A 20,086-nucleotide genomic window follows, 5' to 3' on the forward strand; every position below is an offset into this window, starting at 1 on the left:
TGACTCTGAGTTTCTATGGGAGCTTTATCATGTGAATACAGTAATGAGGTTCCCTCCCCATTGCTCCCTTCAGTTGAACATGGTGCCAGGTGCAGTAGTTCATGCCTGTAATCCCAGCACTTTGGGAGGCCCAGGCAGGTGGATCACTTGAGGTCAGGAGTTAGAGACCAGTCTGGCCAACATGGCAAAGCCTCATCTCTAATAAAAATACAAAAATTAGCCAGGCATGGTGGCATACCCCTATTCCCAACTATTTAAGAGGCTGAGGCACAAGAACTGCTTGAACCCGGGAAGCTGAGCTGGCAGTGAGTTGAGATCGTACCACTGCAGCCCAGCCTGGGTCATGGAATAAGATTCCATCTCAAAAAAAAAAAAAAAAAAAAAAGATCGTGGTCACACCTCACCATCACCACCACTCACTATTTGCACATCCCCAATCACCAGTGCTCATGGGGATTGGCCTTAACTTGGGAATAGTGATTTATTGATGCCACTGTAGGGGTGGAACCCTGAATCACAAAAATCAATGCAGAAAACTGACTATCTTAGTCTGTTTTGTTTTGCTATAAAGGAATACTGGAGGTTGGGTAATTTATAAAGAAAAAGAAGGTTTATTTGGTTTATGATTCTGGATGGCTGGATAATTTATAAAGAAAAAGAAGGTTTATTTGGTTTATGATTCTGGGTGGCTGGAAAGTTCAATATTGGGCATCTGCATCTGGTAAAACCTTCAGGCTGCTTCCACTCATGGTGGACGGCGAAGAGGAGCCGGTGTGTGCAGAGGCTGCATGCTAAGAAACGAGGGCAGGGCAGGAAGGAGCAAAGATGGTTTTAGCAACCAGTTCACATGGGACCTAACATAGTGAGAACTCACCAGTCCAGAGTGGAAGGGCATTTGATATATTCATGAAGGATCCACTCCTGTGACCCAAATACTTCCCACTAGGCCCCACCTCCCAACATCGCTACACTGGGGATTAAATTTCAACATGAGATTTGGTGGGGACAAACAAATTATATCCAAACCATAGCATTCCACTCCTGCCCCCAGCCCCAGCAAACTCATGTTATTCTCACATTGTGAAATACAATCATCCTTTCCCAATAGACCCAAAAGTCTTAACTCATTCCAGCATCATCTCAAAAGTCTAAAGTCCAAAGTCTCATTAGAGACTCAAGGTAAGTTCCTTTCAACTATGAGCCTGTAAGATGAAAAACAAGTTATTTACCTCCAAGATACAATGGTTGTTCAGGCATTGGGTAAACCCTGACAATTTGCAATTAAGTGAGAAAGCTATTTTCATATTTTGAACTTATGGTTTAATTATGTCATTTAATCTCCACAGCAGAACACTGGTTATTAGCACTCCCATTTCATAGATCGAGAACCTGAGGCTCCATAAGTTGTATCAGCTATACATGAATATTAATCCATACCTTAACAGCAGACCTAGAATAACCAGTAATAATCAATCAAATAAAGATGGAGAGGCTAAAAAGAGAAAAAAAGACTATCATGAGAGTATCAGCAGATTTCACAATTCCCTGAAATACCTAGAGCTTCACTGTATAATAGGATCACCACTATCCACATGGGGCTATTTAAATTCAAATTAGTTAAATTTAAGTAAAAGTTAAAATTTAGTTCTTCAGTCACGCTAATCATAAGTTTAGTGATCACACATAGTTAGTGGCTACAGTACTGGACAGGACAGATTTAAATAGCATCTTTATCATCACAGAAAATTCTATTGAATGGCACTGCTCTAGAATATGTCCTCATGAGTGAAGGGGTCTATTCTTAGAAGATGGTAATTTTTCAAGTGCTATTGTGCAAGCCGTATTTATGTGAAGTTCCTAGAGTACAGAAGGCATCTGCTTCCTCCTATTAAAGGGACAAAATGCAGCAGAAAGCCTTTGTTCCTAGTTTTTCAAGAACCTCCCCACGTGCCCAGGAGACAGAGTTCTTCAATGGCCAAAAGATAGGATTCTTGGGGTCACACAGGCACATTGTCTTTCTCTGAGCTCTGTTTCCCGCTCCATGTGGCATGATAAATAAGTGGACTCAGGTCTTCTCCCAAGAGGCTCTGTCAGATCTTACCTTGACATCCTTTCATCATACAGCAAACCACAGGTAGGTAAGATCCTAAGCTTCAGATTTCACCCACAGTGGGGAACAGGGAGAGAAACACAGGGTAGAAAATCTCATTTATGCCTTGAGCCTACACCAGAGGCCCACCTATCCCCACCAAAGCTGCACTGAGTGTTATTGACATTGACTTGGGCCTTAATAAAATTGCAATTTGGTTATTATTTGATATTCCTATGTGTACCACTCCTTGGGGAACCTGAAAGGTAGAAATTAACAAGCAGGGAAGAATGAGGGTATTTCTTGGTTGCTAAACATTAATTATTGCTATTAAAACTTTATCCGCTATAGTTTGAATGTGTCCACTCCAAAATTCAGATGTTGAAACTTAATGCAATGTGATAGTATAAAGAGATGGAGTTTTCTAGAGATGATAAGGTCACGAGAGCTCATCCCCTCATGAATGGGATTAAGGCCTTTATTAAAGAGTCTTCTTTAAAGAGTCTTATTTAAAGAGCTGTAGCACTCAGCTGGCTTGCTCTTTAGCCTTCCACCATGTGAGAACACAGCGTTCCTTCCCTCTGGAGGATGCAGATCTCACCAGAAAACACCACCTGCCGTCATCTTAATCTTGGACTTTCTAGCCTCCTGAACTGTGAGGAAACAAATTTCTTTTCTTTATAAATTATCCAGTCTCAGGTATTTTGTAATAGCAGCACAAAACAGACTAAATCACCGTTTCCCAATCATTAATAATTAATCAATTTTCTTTCTTTGTGACATGCTATTCTCTCCTTTCTGAAAGTATCTTTATTTGTCTTCAATGACAGTACTCTCTGAGTTATCTTTCTACCCCTGTGGCTATTCATAAAAAGTGCCTCCTCTCACCAGGTGTCCTCATGAAAGTGACATCGTCTTTAAACCCTGTGTGACAATCCCTGATGCACCACTATGATGCCCAGGGAAGACAGGGTGACCTGGAAGTCAACTACTTCCTTAAAATCATCCAACTTTTGGATGATTATCTGAAATGTTTCATCGTGGGAGCAGACAGTATGGACTCCAAGCAGATGCAGTAGATCCGCATGTCCCTCTGCAGGAAGGCCATGGTGCTGATGGTCAAGAACATCATGATGCGCAAGGCCATCTGAGGGCACCTGGAAAACAACTCAGCTCTGGAGAAACTGTTGCCTCACATTCGGGGGAATGTGGACTTTGTGTTCACCAAGGAGGACCTCACTGAGATCAGGGACCTGCTGCTGGCCAACAAGGTGCCAGCTGTGGCCCATGCTGGTGCCATTGCCCCATGTGAAGTCACTGTGCCAGTCCAGAACACTGGTCTGGGGCCCAAGAAGACCTCCTTTCTCCAGTTTTTAAGCATCACCACTAAAATCTCCAGGGGTGCCACTAAAATCCTGAGTGATATGCAGCTGATTAAGACTGGAGACAAAGTGCGAGCCAGCAAAACCACACTACTGAACATCTCTCCCTTCCCCTTTGGGCTGGTCATCCAGCAGATGTTCCACAATGGCAGCATCTACAACCCTGAAGTGCTTGAGGTCACAGAGGAAACTGCATTCTCACTTCCTGGAGAATGTCCGCGATGTTGCCAGTGTCGGTCTGCAGATTGGCGACCCAGCTGGTGCATCAGTACCCCATTCTATCATCAGTGGGTACAAACGAGTCCTGGCTTTGTCTGTGGAGATTGATTACACCTTCCCACTTGCTGAAAAGGTCAAGGCCTTCTTGGCTGATCCATCTGCCTTTGTGGCTGCTGCCCCTGTGGCCACTGCTGCCACGACTGCTCCTGCTGCTGCTGCAGCCCCAACTAAGGTTGAAGCCAAGGAAGAGTTAGAGGAGTCAGACAAGTATATGCGATTTCGTCTCTTTGACTAATCACCAAAAAGAAACCAACTCAGCCAGCTTTATTCGCAAAACAAGGAAATAAAGGCTTCTTTAAAAAGAAAAAAAAAAGTGCCTTCCTCTGGGCTTGGTGGCTTGTGCCTGTAGTCTTCGGTACTCCAGAGGCTGATGTGGAAGAATTGCTTCAGCCCAGGAATTCAAGGCTTCAGCAAACTATGATTGCACCACTGCACTCCAGCCTGTGCAACAGGGCAAGACTCCATCTCTCTCTCAAAAAAAAGTACCTTTAGCTTATGCTTCTTTTGCACCCCTTTAAATGTTGATATTCCCCAAGATTTCATATTCAACTGCTTGCCCATTCTGAATTCTTCTTGAACTATTGTACCTACATTTATGATTTATCCACTTACCATATATTAATACTTAAATGTTCTATTTACATCTCACACCTCCACACAGAGATACTCAATGACCTATTACATATCACCTATTGGATGTCCCATAGATAATCCAAATTTATCTTAGCTCAAACCAAACTTATCATTTTCTCTTCCCATTGCTAAATCTTTTATTTCCCCCACTGTCAGCCAAAATGAGTCATTGCCAGCACCACTCATCTTTGCTGATCAATTTTAACCAGAATTATGTTTGTGTTATCCTAGGCTTCTTCAAAAAGCCTGAGCCTGTAATCCCAGCACTTTGGGAGGCCGAGACGGGTGGATCACAAGTCAGGAGATCGAGACCATCCTGGCTAACACGGTGAAACCCCGTCTCTACTAAAAATACAAAAAATTAGCCGGGCATGGTGGCGGGCGCCTGTAGTCCCAGCTACTCGGGAGGCTGAGGCAGGAGAATGGCGTGAACCTGGGAGGCGGAGCTTGCAGTGAGCTGAGATCCGGCCACTGCACTCCAGCCTGGGCGACAGAGCAAGACTCCGTCTCAAAAAAAAAAAAAAAAAAAAAGCCTGAGCCACAGCACTCCACAAAAACAACTAGTAATACATCAAAGATTTTTAAAACATAATATTCCATGCTGGTTACATGTAATATTGTAAGGAGGATACATTATTAGGATATACATTAATAGAATACATTGTAAGGAGCACTGTTACGTACTCTTATGATTGAGTTGTAAATGTATACATTTCTAGAGAGCAATTTGATGATGTGTATTGCTACCAATATCAGAACATTCCTTTGGAACACTCTTGGGTCTCTGAAATAATGTAGTGAGACAGAGACCAGACTGGCAGAGAGAATCTTAAGAGACCATTCTGCCCTGGCCCGCACCAAAGTGAGCAGTAAGCAACATGTCAGGGTGAAAGTCTTATTACAAAACTCGAGGCAATCAAGAAGCAGAATAAGAACATTTTGAACTGGACATCGCTAAAGAGGTTGCACAGACCCACAGCACTTCAGCATTACCAAGGGCTTGAAACCCATGAGAATCATGTGAAGCAAGTGGAGACTATAAATATTCAGGAAGAAATAGTTTGATTTTTTTGGTTGATGCCTCCAGAGCTATGTGTGAATCTCAGAGTGAAGATGAGTTGACTCCTTTTGACATGAGCATCCAGGAGTTGGATAATCCAGGTGCAAAACGAATTCTAGAGCTTGACTGGTTTAAGGGGCAGCAGGGACAAAACCAGAATTATGTTTGTGTTATCCTAGGCTTCTTCAAAAAGCCTGAGCCACAGCACTCCACAAAAACAACTAGTAATACATCAAAGATTTTTAAAAGATAATATTCCATGCTGGTTTCCAAGACCCGATGGGCATGGATCTGACTACTCACTCAGTGAAATGTTGTGAGTCTGTGCCAACAACCTCTTTAGCAATGTACTGTACAAGAGGAGTCACGTTGTTCACCAAGGAAGACAACCCCCAAGGCAATGACAGTGTCAAAGCCAGCTGGGCCAGGACCAAAGCCAATAATCACGGGGATACAGGCATCTTCCTTGACTTGATGCACCTGAAGAAACCTGGAGGCTTTGACATATCTTTGTTTTACAGAGATATCATCAGCATAGCAGAGGCTGAGGACTTCAGGGCTCACTTTGAGGGATCCAGCAAGCTGGAAGACCTGTTGAGGCAGTTTTGAGCCAAGGAGGTCAGGAAGTGAGCACTCAGCAGGTTAAAGCTGAAGTTCAACAAAGATATAGTGTTCTCTGTGGGCATTTATAATCTGATCCAAAAGACTCTTAAGCCTCCTCCAATAAAACTCTATCAAGAAATAGATGAATCGGTGAAAACTAAGACCTGGACGTGTAATGTAAATACAGGCAGTTTGCTTCTGCCTAGAGATACCACGAGGTCTCAGATCTATGGAAGGCATCAGATTATACTGGAGAAAGAGGAAACAGAAGAGCTAAAATAGTTTGATGAACCAGATTTGATTCTCATGGGTTTAAGCCCTTGGTAAAGCTGAAGAAGCACCATTACCCAAGGCCCTCCTTCTTTGTGTACTCTGAGGAGTTGCCGATGAATGGGAGCTCAACCCTGTTCAGTGCTCTACTCATCATGTGTCTGGAGAAGGAGGTCACAGCATTGTGCAGATACACACCCTGCAGGAACATCCCCCCTTATTTTGTGGCTTTGGTGCCACAGGAAGAGGAGTTGGATGATCAGAAAATTCAGGTGACTCCTGAAGGCTTCCAGCTGGTCTTTTTATGCTATGCTGATAATAAAGGGAAGGTGCCCTTTACTAAAAAAGTCATGGCAACCGCAGAGCAGGTGGACAAGGTGAAGGCTATTGTTCAGAAGCTCCAATTCAAATACAGAAGAGACAGCTTTGAGAATTCTGTGCTGCAGCAGCACTCCAGGAACCTGGAGGCCTTGGCCTTGGATTTGATGGAGCCTGAACAAGCAGTGGACCTGACATTGCCCGAAGTTGAAGCAATGAATAAAAGACTGGGCTCCCCACTGGTGGATAAGTTTAAGGAACTTCTCTATCCACCAGATTACAATCCTGAAGGGAAAGTTAGCAACATAAAACACAATCATGAAGGTTTCAGAAGCAAAAGGCCCAAGGTGGAGTATTCAGAAGAGAAGCTGAAGAACCACATAAGCAACGGCACACTGGGCAAGTTTGCTGTCCTCATGCTGAAACAAGCCTGCTGGGGTATGGGCTGAAGAAGCAGGAGCCACTGGAAGCCCTCATCAATCACTTCCAGAACTGACCAGAGGCCACGCGTCCAGCTGCCCTTCCACAATGTAGCCAGGCTGCCTGGCCTTGTTCTCAGCCAGTGAAAACTGGTGTCTCCTGAGCTAGGAAGAGCCTGCCTGACAGAAACAGAGGGACTTTATCTTTATGAGGCTTTCTGTTGCCATGGCAATGGTGTAGCCCTCCCACTTCGCTGTTCCTTACTCTACTGCCTGAATGAAGAGCCCTAACTTGGTAATATAAGAAAAAAAAAGAGAGACTATACTGCCCTCCTGATGCCAAGTGTCACTCTGGCCAGCATCAAGGGAGTAAACAATGTGATGTCGGGATTTTTGTGTTTGTTTGTTTGTTTGTTTTTTAGAGAGAGAGAGTCCTAGGCTGGAGTGCAGTGGCACAATCATGGCTCAGATCTTCCTCCGGTTCAGGTGATCCTCCCCTGTCAGCCTCCCAGGTAGCTGGGACTCTAGGCATGAGCCACCACGCCTGGCTACTTTTTGTATTTTTTTAAGAGATAGGGTTTCGCCATGTTGCCCAGGCTGGTGTCAAATTCCTGGGCTCAAGCAACCTGCCTGCCTCAGCCTTCCAAAGTGCTGCAAAGTTCTGGGATTACAGGCATGAGCCATCAAACATGGCGTGATGTCTTAAGATCAGTTTATCAGAATGATTTTTCACAAAAGTTTATACTGAACTCCTCTTGAAATCACATCATCCATGTTATCCTCTCAAGCCATTTGTCTTCCACGATTATAACAACTCACAACTCATTACGTCAGGAATCAGGGCTGATGATAGAAGTCTGACTGCAAATGCAGACATCTCTCTCAATTTGAAGGGGCTTATGCTCCTGAGTCTCATCTAATGCTAGTTTCTTTCTCTTGCACCTTCTTAGAATGCTAGATATCAGGGCCCAGTCAGCCAGCCTCAAGACACTCTGATATTTCTGTTGCAAGGAGATTATATAGATCCTAAGTAGCTAATATGAAAACAGCAAAGAATTCTAACTCTATCAAACTATACTCCAATCACAAAAGGAGACTTTCTACTCATTTGAAGGGGCACTTTCTGGTGGTGCCTGGTGGCATATTGCATTAAATAAAAATTTATTTTGCAGTAAATAAAGTGTAACGCAAAATGCCATCAGGCACCACCAGAAAGTGCCCCTTCAAATGAATGGAAAGCTCTATTCAGAGAAATCAAGGAAGCAAAGAATGCAGACCACCTGGCGAATGAATTGGAGATATAATGTGGTACTTTAGCTTCTAGGGCCTGGTGCCCAAAGTGGTGGTGCCCAAAGTGGTGCACCCGAAATCTGTTTAGGGATCTCCATTCTATCTTATGTCTTCTTAACACATATCAGGAATCTCCAGAAATTTATTCTTGATTCCTCCTGAATAAATTTACCCTAAGTCAATAAGTAGAGACATGAGAAAAGATTTGTGGTCTAGGATGTTCAATGCAATATAATTTATAAAAAATTAAAAATATTAGAAACAACCTAAATGTCCAGAAGACATTACAAATTAAAATACTATGAATATTATTCTGTCATTAAAAATTATACACTGGAATAATATAATGTCATGAAAGAGTGCTCATAATACAATAGTCAATAAAAAATAGGATATATAAGTGTTTATAGATATCATTCAATTAAATGTCTAAATATATATGTGCATTGAAAAGAAGAATTGAGGAAATGATGATGAGATTAGAGGAGATTTTCCTGCAATATGTAGTTATTATTTTTAGAATAAAAAAATAGAAGAGACATTAGGTTGTCTCTGGCTAATTAATTAGTATCTGGTGATATATAGTTTTTATTTACATGTTCTCTTCCTCCAATTAGATTTGAATATCCTGGAAAGCAAAGATCTTGTTTGCTATTCTTTAGTGTTTCTGTCTTATAACACACAGCTTTTTGCACACAAAGGCAATCAATCAGTAAGTCTGAGGAGAAATAGCTAATACCATCAGTTCAATGATCACTTCTAGAAAGGCCATATGGTCAATCTGTCAACAAAATGAGTGGTGGCTAACTTCATTCTTCTACAGCAACGAAGATGCCAAAATTCCACGTGTAGAGGAACAGCAATAAAATGAGGCTCACACACATCTGAGTTCCAATTCCAACTTCACCGCTTAATGGCTAAGTGATTTTGACCAAGTTATCTACTTCTGTGAGCCCGTTTGAGCACTAATAAGAATACCACTCCTCACAGTGGTTATGAAAATTAAAGAAGATACAGTGCCTGGCAAATCATTGGTATTTTCCCTTTTCCCTTTTGAAGCATGGCTCATTTTACTGAGAAAATTACTTTGTAAATAATTAAAAGTGTCATCAGCTCCCACAGTTTGTTAAATATCTTCTTTTGAAGAACTCAAAGGTTCTAAAATTAAATTTTACATGACATCTGTATTGGACAGAATCCACCGACATCTGGAAAACTGGAGGCCAAATTTTTTCTTTTTGCCGAAATTAGTATTTTTGGTATTTTCTTGGAAACCTCTTGCTGTTCTATCAAATCTGATTAAGGAGGGACATCCAACTCCCCAGGGACTAGAGTTAACATTAGATACGAAAGACTCATAGAGACAAGAGAGATGAGTAATATGTTTCAGCTCATTTATTTTCAAAACTTCTCTAGCTAGGAGAAAAGAAGAATGGCAGGAACTTGTAAAGAATGACCAGTTTTATGAGGCAAAATGATATCCCTTTCATAATTTAATACTAGGAAGGAAGATTACCTTTGATAAAATAGTTATCTTAGAACTGTAGTTCGAAATGGAGTGAAATGGAGTGATATTTCTTTTGTGTTCCTCCCGTATAGTATGAGGATATTATAATGAATTTAATAAGGTTATATGAAAATGTATTCCTTTTTATTATTATACGTTAAGTCCTGGGATACATGTGCGGAACATGCAGGTTTGTTACATAGATATACATGTTCCATGGTGGTTTGCTACAACCATCAACCCGTCATCTACATTAGGTATTTCTCCTAATACTATCCCTCCCCTACTCCCCCAAACTCCGACAGGCCCCAGTGTATTATGTTCCCCTCTCTGTGTCCATGTGTTCTCATTGTTCAATTCCCACTTATGAGTCAGAACATGCAGTGTTTGGTTTTCTGTTCCTGTGTTAGTTTGCTGAGAATGATGTTTCCAGCTTTATTGATGTCCCTGCAAAGAACATGAACTCATCCTTTTTGATGGCTGCAAAGTATTCCATAGTGTCTATGTGCCATATTTTCTTTATCCAGTCTATCATTGACGGACATTTGGGTTAGTTCCAAGTCTTTGCTATTGTGAACAGTGCTGCAATTAACATACATGTGCATGTGTCTTTATAGTAGAATGATTTCTAATCCTTTGGGTATATACACAGTAATGGGATTGCTGGGTCAAATGGTATTTCTGGTTCTAGATCCTTGAGGAATCGCTGTCTTCCACAATGGCTGAACTAATTTACACTCCCACCAATAGTGTAAAAGCGTTCCTATTTCTCCACATCCTCTCCAGCATCTGTTGTTTCCTAACTTTTTAATGATCGCCATTCTAACTGGCATAAGATGGTATCTCATTGTGGTTTTGATTTCTCTAATGACCAGTGATGATGAGCTTTTTTTCATAAGTTTGTTAGCTACATAAATGTGTTCTTTTAAGAAGTGTCTGTTCATATCCTTCACCCACTTTTTGATGGAGTTGTTTTCTTTTTTCTTGTAAATTTGATTAAGTTCCTTGTAGATTCTGGATGTTAGCCCTTTGTCAGATGGATAGATTGCAAAAATTTTCTCCCATTCTGTAGGTTGCCTGTTCACTCTGATGATAGTTTCTTTTGCTGAGTGGAAACTCTTTAGTTTAATTAGATCCCATTTATCAATTTTGGCTTTTGTTGCCATTGCTTTTGGTGTTTTAGTTGTAACGTCTTTGCCCATGCCTGTGTCCTGAATGGTATTGCCTAGGTTTTTTCTAAGGATTTTATGGTTTGGGGTTTTACATTTAAGACTTTAATCCATCTTAAGTTAATTTTGGCATAAGGTGCAAGGAAGGGGTCTAGTTTCTGTTTCCTGCATACGGCTAGCCAGTTTTCCCAGCACCATTTATTAAATAAAGAATCCTTTCCTCATTCCTTGTTTTTGTCAGGTTTGTCAAAGATCAGATGGTTATAGATGTGTGACATTATTTCTGAGGCCTCTGTTCTGTTCCATTGGTGTATATATCTGTTTTGGTACCAGTACCATGCTGTTTTGGTTACTGTAGCTTTGTAGTATAGTTTGAAGTCAGGCAGTGTGATGCCTCCAGCTTTGTTCTTTCTGCTTAGGATTGTCTTGGCTACATGGGCTCTGTTTTGGTTCCATATGAAATTTAAAGCAGTTTTTTCTAATTCTGTGAAGAAAGTCAATGGTAACTTGATGGGGATAGCATTGAATCTATAAATTACCTTGCACGGTATGGCCATTTTCCTATCCCTAAGCATGGAATGTTTTTACATTTGTTTGTTCCTCTCTTATTTCTTTGAGCAGTGGTTTGCAGTTCTCCTTGAAGAGGTCTTTCACATCCCTTGTAAGTTGTATTCCTAGGTATTTTATTCTCTCTGTAGCAATTGTGAATGAGAGTTCACTCATAATTTGGCTCTCTGTTTGTCTATTACTGGTGTATAGTAATACTTGTGATTTTTGCACATTGATTTTGTACCCTGAGACTTTGCTGAAGTTGCTTATCAGCTTAAGGAGATTTTGGACTGAGACGATGGGGTTTTCTAAATATACAATCAAGTCACCTGCTAACAGAGATGATTTGACTTCCTCTCTTCCTATTTGAATACCCTTTGTACTCAGAGAAACATACAAAATTAAAGGATTTATTATACTCACAGGCCCTAGAATGGGACACAGACCACACCATGCAGGGGGCCTCATGGGAAGAGTACTAAAGAAGCGGACTCAACCAAGCAGGAGTGGAGCCAAGAGAAAGGACCCCTGGGCAAGTGGATTTACTAGGAGTCCAGGTGAAGTACACAAGCAAAAAACATGAGGGGGTTTCATTGGTGCATTTGAACGTCTCTAGGTCACAGTCAAGTTATGGTAAAAAGTTAACTCGTAGTAGGGACCAGCGTCATCCAACTGGTGCACCTGGTTGCTTAGGCAAGATGCTCACAGCCTGTTTGTGGACATGTTGAGACACCAGAAATATATGAAGCTTTAAAAATTTACAACACACCCTTCCTCTGAAAGGTAGTTCAAAGATAGTTGCAATAATAAGGTTGGACTATTTGTGCATTAAGCAAGCCAGTCATTTCAGCAGGGGAAAAAAAAACAGTGATAATGATTGGCTGAATTTTAGTGTATGTAACTCAAGGCTGTTTAATGCTACGTCTGGGTACAGTTCCATAAAAAACGGTCTCATTCCCCACCATGCTTTGGAAAATATGCTTCTGTTAGTTATAATATCATCCATATTGTGGAATTCTTGATCCTTGTCCTACAAAATCTTTAGTATGTGGTTTTTGTTCTCTTAGTCTCAAGATGGTTCCTCTATGTCCTTCAGATACCACATCCTCAGTCCAGGCAGGAGGAAGGAGTGAGGACACCAGAGCAAGTGTGCCAGCTGGTCTTTGATTTTTCATTGAAAAATAATAGTTTTCCTAATATTTTTACCCAGTAGAATGCAGCTTGCATCTCACTGGGCAAAATTATGTTACTTGCCGATTTGTAAGTGCAAAAGAAGCTGGGAAATCATCATCATGAAACATTTTTTTTCTCTGCAAGTTCATCAGATACTCTATCAAATCCATTTTCATCCCTAGAGACATCTCTCCTGGTGTGCTCTGTCATCCTACTCCAATCAGAGCTGGATACACTATAGGCTGGATGCTTAGTCAGAAAACTTGGGACACTTATATTTCCACCGTCTTAGAAATTTTTCTCCTTACTCCGGTGTTATATCCTCTGTTTCTTGGCTGCTTAGTTCTTGGTTTACTCCCATCTTTGGTGGTTCTCATCCTTCAGTAGCTTTTTGAAAAGGGAAGTAAATTTTTGAGACCTACATGTCTGAACATGTCTTCTATCTAGTATCAAACTCGACTGGTAGCTTGGTTGAGTAGAATTTTAGATTGAAAATAATTTTTCTGGCAGGGTGCAGTGGCTCACACCTATAGTCCCAGCACTTTGGGAGGCCGAGGTGGGCGGATCCCCTGAGGTCAGGAGTTTGAGAAAAGCCTGGCCAACATGGCAATAGGTCTCTACTAAAAACACAAAAATTAGCTAGGCGTGGTGGTGGGTGCCTGTAATCCCAGCTACTTGGGAGGCTGAGGCAAGAGAATCGCTTGAACCCAGGAGGCGGAGGTTGCAGTGAGCCGAGATCACACCACTGCACTCCAGCCTAGGCAACAGAGTGAGACTCCGTCTCAAAAAAAAAAAAAAAAAGAAAAGAATTTTTCTTTGGCTTTTGAAGGTATTGCTTTCCTGTGATTTCAGTGATTGAGAAGTCTGGTCCCATTCTTATTCCAGAAGTTATGTATATATTCTATTTTTCTCTCTGAAGATTTTCAGTGTGCTCTGTCACTGGTGTTGTAAAAGTTGGCTTGATTCCTTATTTATTAGGCAGTTGTGGGCCTTCGTAATCTGGAGATTTATGTCCTTCAAATCTAGGAAAAGTTCTCTTACTCCTTCTTTGATCATATATTTTCTTTTCCTCTGTTCTCGTTACCTAGAATGACTATTAATTAAATATTGCACCTATTGGATGCTCCTTTTAGTTTATTGTTTTTGTTTTCTCTCATTAACCATCTCTCTTCCTATTTATTCTACTTTCTCATGATTAGTGTTTGCATAATATATCTTTTCTATGATTTCACTTTTAACCTATGTGTTTCTTTTGATTTCATGTACATGTCTTGCAAACAAATACAATGTGATCTTGCTTTTTATCCAATCTGACAATCTTTGCCTCTTAATGGGTTTAGTTCATTTACATTTATTGTAATTATTGATATGGTTGGATTTAAGTCTTGCTGTTTGTTTTTCATCCTATGTGTTCTTTGTTCTTTTTACACCTCCTTTACTGATATCTATTGAATTAGTTATTACTTTAATACAATATCAAAGCATACAGCATTTTAATACACTATATTAATACAACAAATTAAAAAAATACAATATATTTAATAAAATATTTGATTGTCTCTATTGCCTTTTTAGTTATACTTCTTTGTTTATTTTTTGTTCTACCTTGAATTAGCATTTTACAGTTCACATGTAATGTAAGAACCTAACAACACAATGTTCTCACTTACTCCTTCCATGTTCCTTGTGTTGATTTTGTCAAAAATTTTAGTTCTATATATGTTATAAAACTCATAATATATTATTATTATTATATTCACTTTGAACAGTGTATGGTCTTTTAGAATATCAAGGAACAAGAATAATTATTATCATTATTATTATTTTGAGACAGAGTCTCTCTCTGTCACCCAGGCTGGAGTGCAGTGGCGCAATCTCGGCTCACTGCAACCTCTGCCTCCTGGGTTCAAACAATTTTCCCCTTCAATGTCAGAGTAGCTGGGACTACAGGTGTGTGCCACCATGCCTGGCTAATTTTGTATTTTTGTTAGTAGAGATGGGGTTTCACCATGTTGGCTGGTCTCAAACTCCTGACCTCAAATGTTCTGCCCACCTCAGCCTCCCAGAGTGCTGGGATTACAGGTGTGAGTCATAGCTCTCAGCCTCAAGGAACAAGAAAAAAGTATTTTTTAATAATTACTCACATATTTACTATTTACAGTATTCTTCATTTAGGTTTGAGTTTGTTTTATGTTATTTTCCTTCATCCTGAAGAACTTACTGTAACATTTCTTGTAGTACAAGTTTGGTGGTATCATATTCTGTCAGCTTTTTTTTTAATATCTTCTTTTTAAATTTCTTTCTTTTTTTTTTGTGACAGGTCTCAGGTCTTTCTTTGTTGCCTAGGCTAGTCTGGAACTACTAGGCTGAAGCAATCATCCTGCCTCAGTCTCCCAAAGTGCTGGGATTACAGGTGTGAGCCACCAGCCTTAAAATATCTTTATTACCTTCATTTTTAATGGATATTTTCCTTCTAGGCTAATAGTTTATTTTTTCTCTCAGTACTTTTCTGTCATCAGTACAACTGATGTCATTCAGTTGTCTTCTGTCTTGCATTAGTTCTGATGAGAAGTTCAGCAGTCATATCTGTTATTGTTGTCCTGTATTTAATACATCCTTTCTTCCTCTCCAGTTGCTTTCAAGATTATCTTTGATTTAGCAATTTTATTATGATGGGCATACCTATGATTTTCTTTGTGTTTATCCTGATTGAGGTAAGTTGAGCCTGTTGAATCTCTAGGTTGATATTTTCCTTCAAATTTGAATTTTTCTTTAGTCAAAATGTCTTCAAATACATTTTTCTGTCTCTCCTTTGCCTTGGACTCTAATTACAAATATGTTAGACCACTCAATATTTTTCCAAAGGTCACTGAAGTTGGTTCTTTTTTTCTGCGGTCATTTTTTTCTCTGTGCTTCTGTTTTGCTAGCTCCTATTGATGTGTTTTAAAGTTTATTGATTTTTTTTTTTCCCTTCTGCAGTGGTCAAATTAATGTTAACCTCAGTCAATAAATTTTTTATTTCATGTTTTTTTTTTTTAGAATTTCCACTTGCTTCTTTAAAATAGTTTCCATTTCTGTATTGAAATTTCCCATCTGATCATTCATTTTTTATATGTTTTCTGTTATGCCCTTGAACATATTTATAAGTTATTTTACAGTCTTTGCTAATTCCAACACCTGTGCCATATCTCATATCTGGGTTTGCTTCTACTGAATGTCATTTCTCCCTATTATGGTTCCTGTTTTCTAATCTCTTTATAGATGAATAATTTCTTTTATTGAAGTTGGACATTATGGATAACACAATGGATGTTACTGTCTTCTTTTAAGACTCTTAAATATTGTTCTTGCAGATAGTTAACTGGTGATTTAGTTTAATCTTGCTGAAGCTTAGTTTTACTATGTATTAGGCCAGGTGAAGAGTTACCTTTACTCTAGGACTGATTTAGCCCTTCCCTTAAAGTGTAACCTTTCTATGTTCTTATCTAAATATTCAGAGTACATAGAATGGTCTCTTTACTCTGGTTAGAATTTAAATGCTTCCCCAGCACTGTATATCCTCCAGGATCTCCAGTTGATTTCATGGAGTCTTCCTATCCACTTGTGCAGCTTAGTATTTGACCAAAGATTGAAGAGGACTCCCTTGCAGAATTCTAGGTCTCCCTCTCTGTGCAGCTTTCTCCTTCCCAGTACCTTGTCATACATATTTCAGCTATTTCATCCCTGAATTCCAATTTCTGTTTTCATCAGTCTCTGGCTCCATTTCCTTATGACGTGTTTTGGAAATAGCCCCCAAGCAGAAATCCAGGATGAATGTGGAGGTTACTGTGCATTTTCTCCTTTTCTCAAGAAGCTTAGTGTTGCAGTGTTTGATGTTTAGTAACAGAAAAATCGCTTCATATATTTTGTGCAGTTGTATAGTCACTTGCTGTAGGAAGGTAAATCCATACCAGCTACTTCATTATAATTGGAACTAAAAGTCTGATTAACTGAATTTTTCACTTTTGACTTTGTATTTTCAATGCATATAAAATAAAATTTAATTCAACACTTTTAAAGCGAAAATTTTTGTAGTGTTATCAGTTCTAAAACTCCTCACCCCCAGTATTTAATGATCAGGATAGGAAAAAGTGAGAGGTTTTAACTGAGGATAGGTGATATAAACACTTACAGCATAAATGCTGGTAAGATTGAGTTCTCACTATAAAGTGAGGCATGGGTCAAAAAGTATGTTTATCATTGGAATAATCCAAGGCAGGCTTAAATTCCTACCTTCACTGGCTACCCAGAGGCTTTTAACGTTAGCTCCAGATGAAGTGGTTCCCAACTTAGGAATGGAGAGAAGATTCGGCGAGAATAGATATATATAGTGGTATTTTCTATTGTAATTCTGACACTTAGCTTAGTGAAACAATTTGTTGGACCCAGAAAGCACCAATAGACAATGAAAACCAATGTTCAAAAGAAAAGCTTATTTATTTATACTCTAATATATGCTGTGGACAGAAACAGCAGCTGGGCTCCTTTTCTAATAGCTGCAGAGCCTGAGTCTGCAGTTCTGTAGTTTGGAAGGTTATTACTATACTCCTCACACTCTTATGGATTCAGGTTTTGGCTTTCTCAGGCGTTGAGAATCTAGCACTTGATAGTCTCTCAGCACAGGAGTGCTGGGCCTAAACTAACTAGTATTCAGGCCCCAGGTGCTTCCTATAAGTTGTGTGTCCGTTAGCAAGTTACCCTGTCTGAGCGTTGGTTCCGCACCAGTAATATGGCAGAAAGCACCACTCTTTCAGATATTTGCTTCTGCTCTGCCAAGCTGTTGGCACTAAAGATCCATCACTATCTAAAGGCAGTGCTTGAAGTTGAGTCACGTAAGAACCTGTGCTGCAGTGGTGCGATTGTGACTCGCTGCAGCTTCAACTCCCCCGGGCTCAAGCGATCCTCCCACCTCAGCCTCCTGAATAGCTGGGACTACAGGCACTCACCACCATGCCCAGCTAATTTTTAAATTTTTTGTAGAGATGGGGTCTCACTATGTTGCCCAGGCTGGTATCAAACTCCTGGGCTCAAGTGATCTGCCTACTTCAGCCTCCCAAAGTGCTAGGATTACAGGTGAGAGCCACCATGCCTGGCCTGCTTCTCTTAATATAGCATGCATTGCAAGTGTAAATATTTAATATCAGTTTTCTCTGCTAGATTTTAAACTGCAGGGGAGCAGGAGTCATGCTAGAGATCTCCAGGACCTAGTAGATGTTCAGTAAGCCACTGGTGGTTTGAGTTGTTAACTTTAGTGGTGATGCACACGTGCATATATATTTGGAGTATGTGGAGTGTTTGAAGACACAGTATGCGGAAATGGGAAGGCAAGGTGGGGGCTTAAGAAGGGGTTCAGCAGAAAGGTCTTTTTACAGTTTATCTTTTTATATGAAAAACTTCACACATTGAAGGAGTCAGATGGCAGAGTAGTGACTGAAGGATTCAGAGTTGAACAGCTGAGTACTCTGCCCATGAAGTTCCTTAAGGAACCTTTGCTGAATATGAGACAGAACAAAAAAACTAAGCATCACAGAACAACTCTATTAATCTGTGGTTGGTAAAAATGGGTGGAAACTGAAAGTATTTGAATCCTGGCCATTGTCCCGTTTGGCCAGGACTCCAGATAATCCATTTTACATGCTCAGCACTTGCCTTTCTTCTTTGGTGAAATTCAAGAGGCAGACAGTATGTTTATGGTAGTGACAGCTGTCTTCTTTTTTACACTGAGAGGGTAAAATCTCAGTATTTTGAGGGTAAAATTATATAGTTTATCTTTAAGTGTAAGAAAGCCAAATACGAGAACAAACTTCTTGACTCTAAAGAAGAGATTCTCAACATGGGTGAGACGATTGAAAAGGAGAGGAGGAAGTGACCTTGGTTGTAAAAAATGTGTATACTTTATCACAATGCTTCAGAAAATTGACTGATAGGCAGGTTGCTTTATTTTTCCTTTTATGTAATGCATATGTAACATTACCTGAAGGTGTGTGTGTGGGTCTGTTTAGCGAATATCACCTAAAGACATTTACGTATGTATGTGTGTGTGTGTGTGTTCACGCATGCACACTAATGAGAGAAAAATTAAGCACATATGGAAAAATGTTAATTGATGAGTCTAGGTGAAGGACATATACTGGTATTTCCTTGCATTTTCTTGCAGTTTTTTGACAAATTTGAAATTTTACAATTAAAAATGTCATCATGATTAATAAAGGCAAATCTTTGATTTTAAAAAACATATTTAGTCCATCCAAAAGGCTACAGATGCTTTATTTACTGACCTTTACATTTTTCTCCCCAAGATTCCATCTCTCTTCTCACAAGAATGCATATGAATCTCTGCTGGAGGAACATGCCCAAACCCTTCCCCGTGGCCACCCCTTCCAGACACAGGGCTTGACCGGCTGAGTCTTTAGAGCCAGTTCACTGCTCTAAAGATAGTGACATTGGAGTCACTCACCAAAGGAGGTTATGCATCATCTTTCTCCTGGAGGTTTTTTTTTTTTTTTTTTTTTTTTTTTTTTTTTTTTTTTTGAGACGGAGTCTCGCTCTGTCAGTGGCCGGATCTCAGCTCACTGGAAGCTCCGCCTCCCGGGTTCACGCCATTCTCCTGCCTCAGCCTCCCGAGTAGCTGGGACTACAGGCGCCCGCCACGGCGCCCGGCTAGTTTTTTGTATTTTTTTTTTTTTAGGAGGTTTTTATATGCTTTGAAGTTTTAGATAGAATCTTCCTTAGAGGCAGAAGTTTGAAGCAGATAAAGCCTCCCAAGTTCCTTTCCGTTACAAATTTGTCTGAGTGCTGAAAAGTGAAGGTTTAGAGTCTCTGGAGTAAGTATGACAGTTCTCTTTCTCTCCCCTTGTGATTGGACTGCTCAGATTTTTGAAGCTGGCATGTAGCTTTTGTTTTGCTCTGCTTTGTTTTCCTTTCTGTCTCCTGAAAGAGCTGTGCTCCAGTGTCTGCCCAGTAAAGTTGCTAGAGGCAGCATTCCTGGAAGCTCCCTGCTCCAGATGATGTCAGACCTCATGTGACCCAACCATCGCACGTCCGGAAACATTACATCATTCTAGGATGTGATTCCCTTTAACACGGAGCTTGCTGTTATTGTGCTGTTGCTGTTGCTGCTGCTGCGATGAGCGGTGAGGCATAACCTCAGGCAGAGGCAGCATTGTACAGATCAGCAATAGACTCACCTGAGGATCATGCTGTCCCCCCAAAAATGCAATGACTTCTGGGGCAGCCCACATGCCACGTTAAACACGAATAAAACATTGCATAACTAAAAATCAGAAATAAAATGAAGATGATATTT

General features: G+C 40.2%; 2 pseudogenes; both read left to right on the plus strand.

The window, feature by feature from the left end:
- The first annotated feature begins 3,043 nt into the window (after positions 1 to 3,043).
- LOC103230062 (large ribosomal subunit protein uL10 pseudogene) lies at positions 3,044 to 3,985 on the plus strand (annotated as a pseudogene).
- Positions 3,986 to 5,261: 1,276 nt separating this feature from the next.
- On the plus strand, positions 5,262 to 7,130 carry LOC103230063 (X-ray repair cross-complementing protein 6-like; annotated as a pseudogene).
- The last annotated feature ends 12,956 nt before the right edge of the window (positions 7,131 to 20,086 follow it).

This window comes from Chlorocebus sabaeus, chromosome 25 (genome assembly GCF_047675955.1).
Source record: "Chlorocebus sabaeus isolate Y175 chromosome 25, mChlSab1.0.hap1, whole genome shotgun sequence".
NCBI classification, from domain to species: domain Eukaryota; kingdom Metazoa; phylum Chordata; class Mammalia; order Primates; family Cercopithecidae; genus Chlorocebus; species Chlorocebus sabaeus.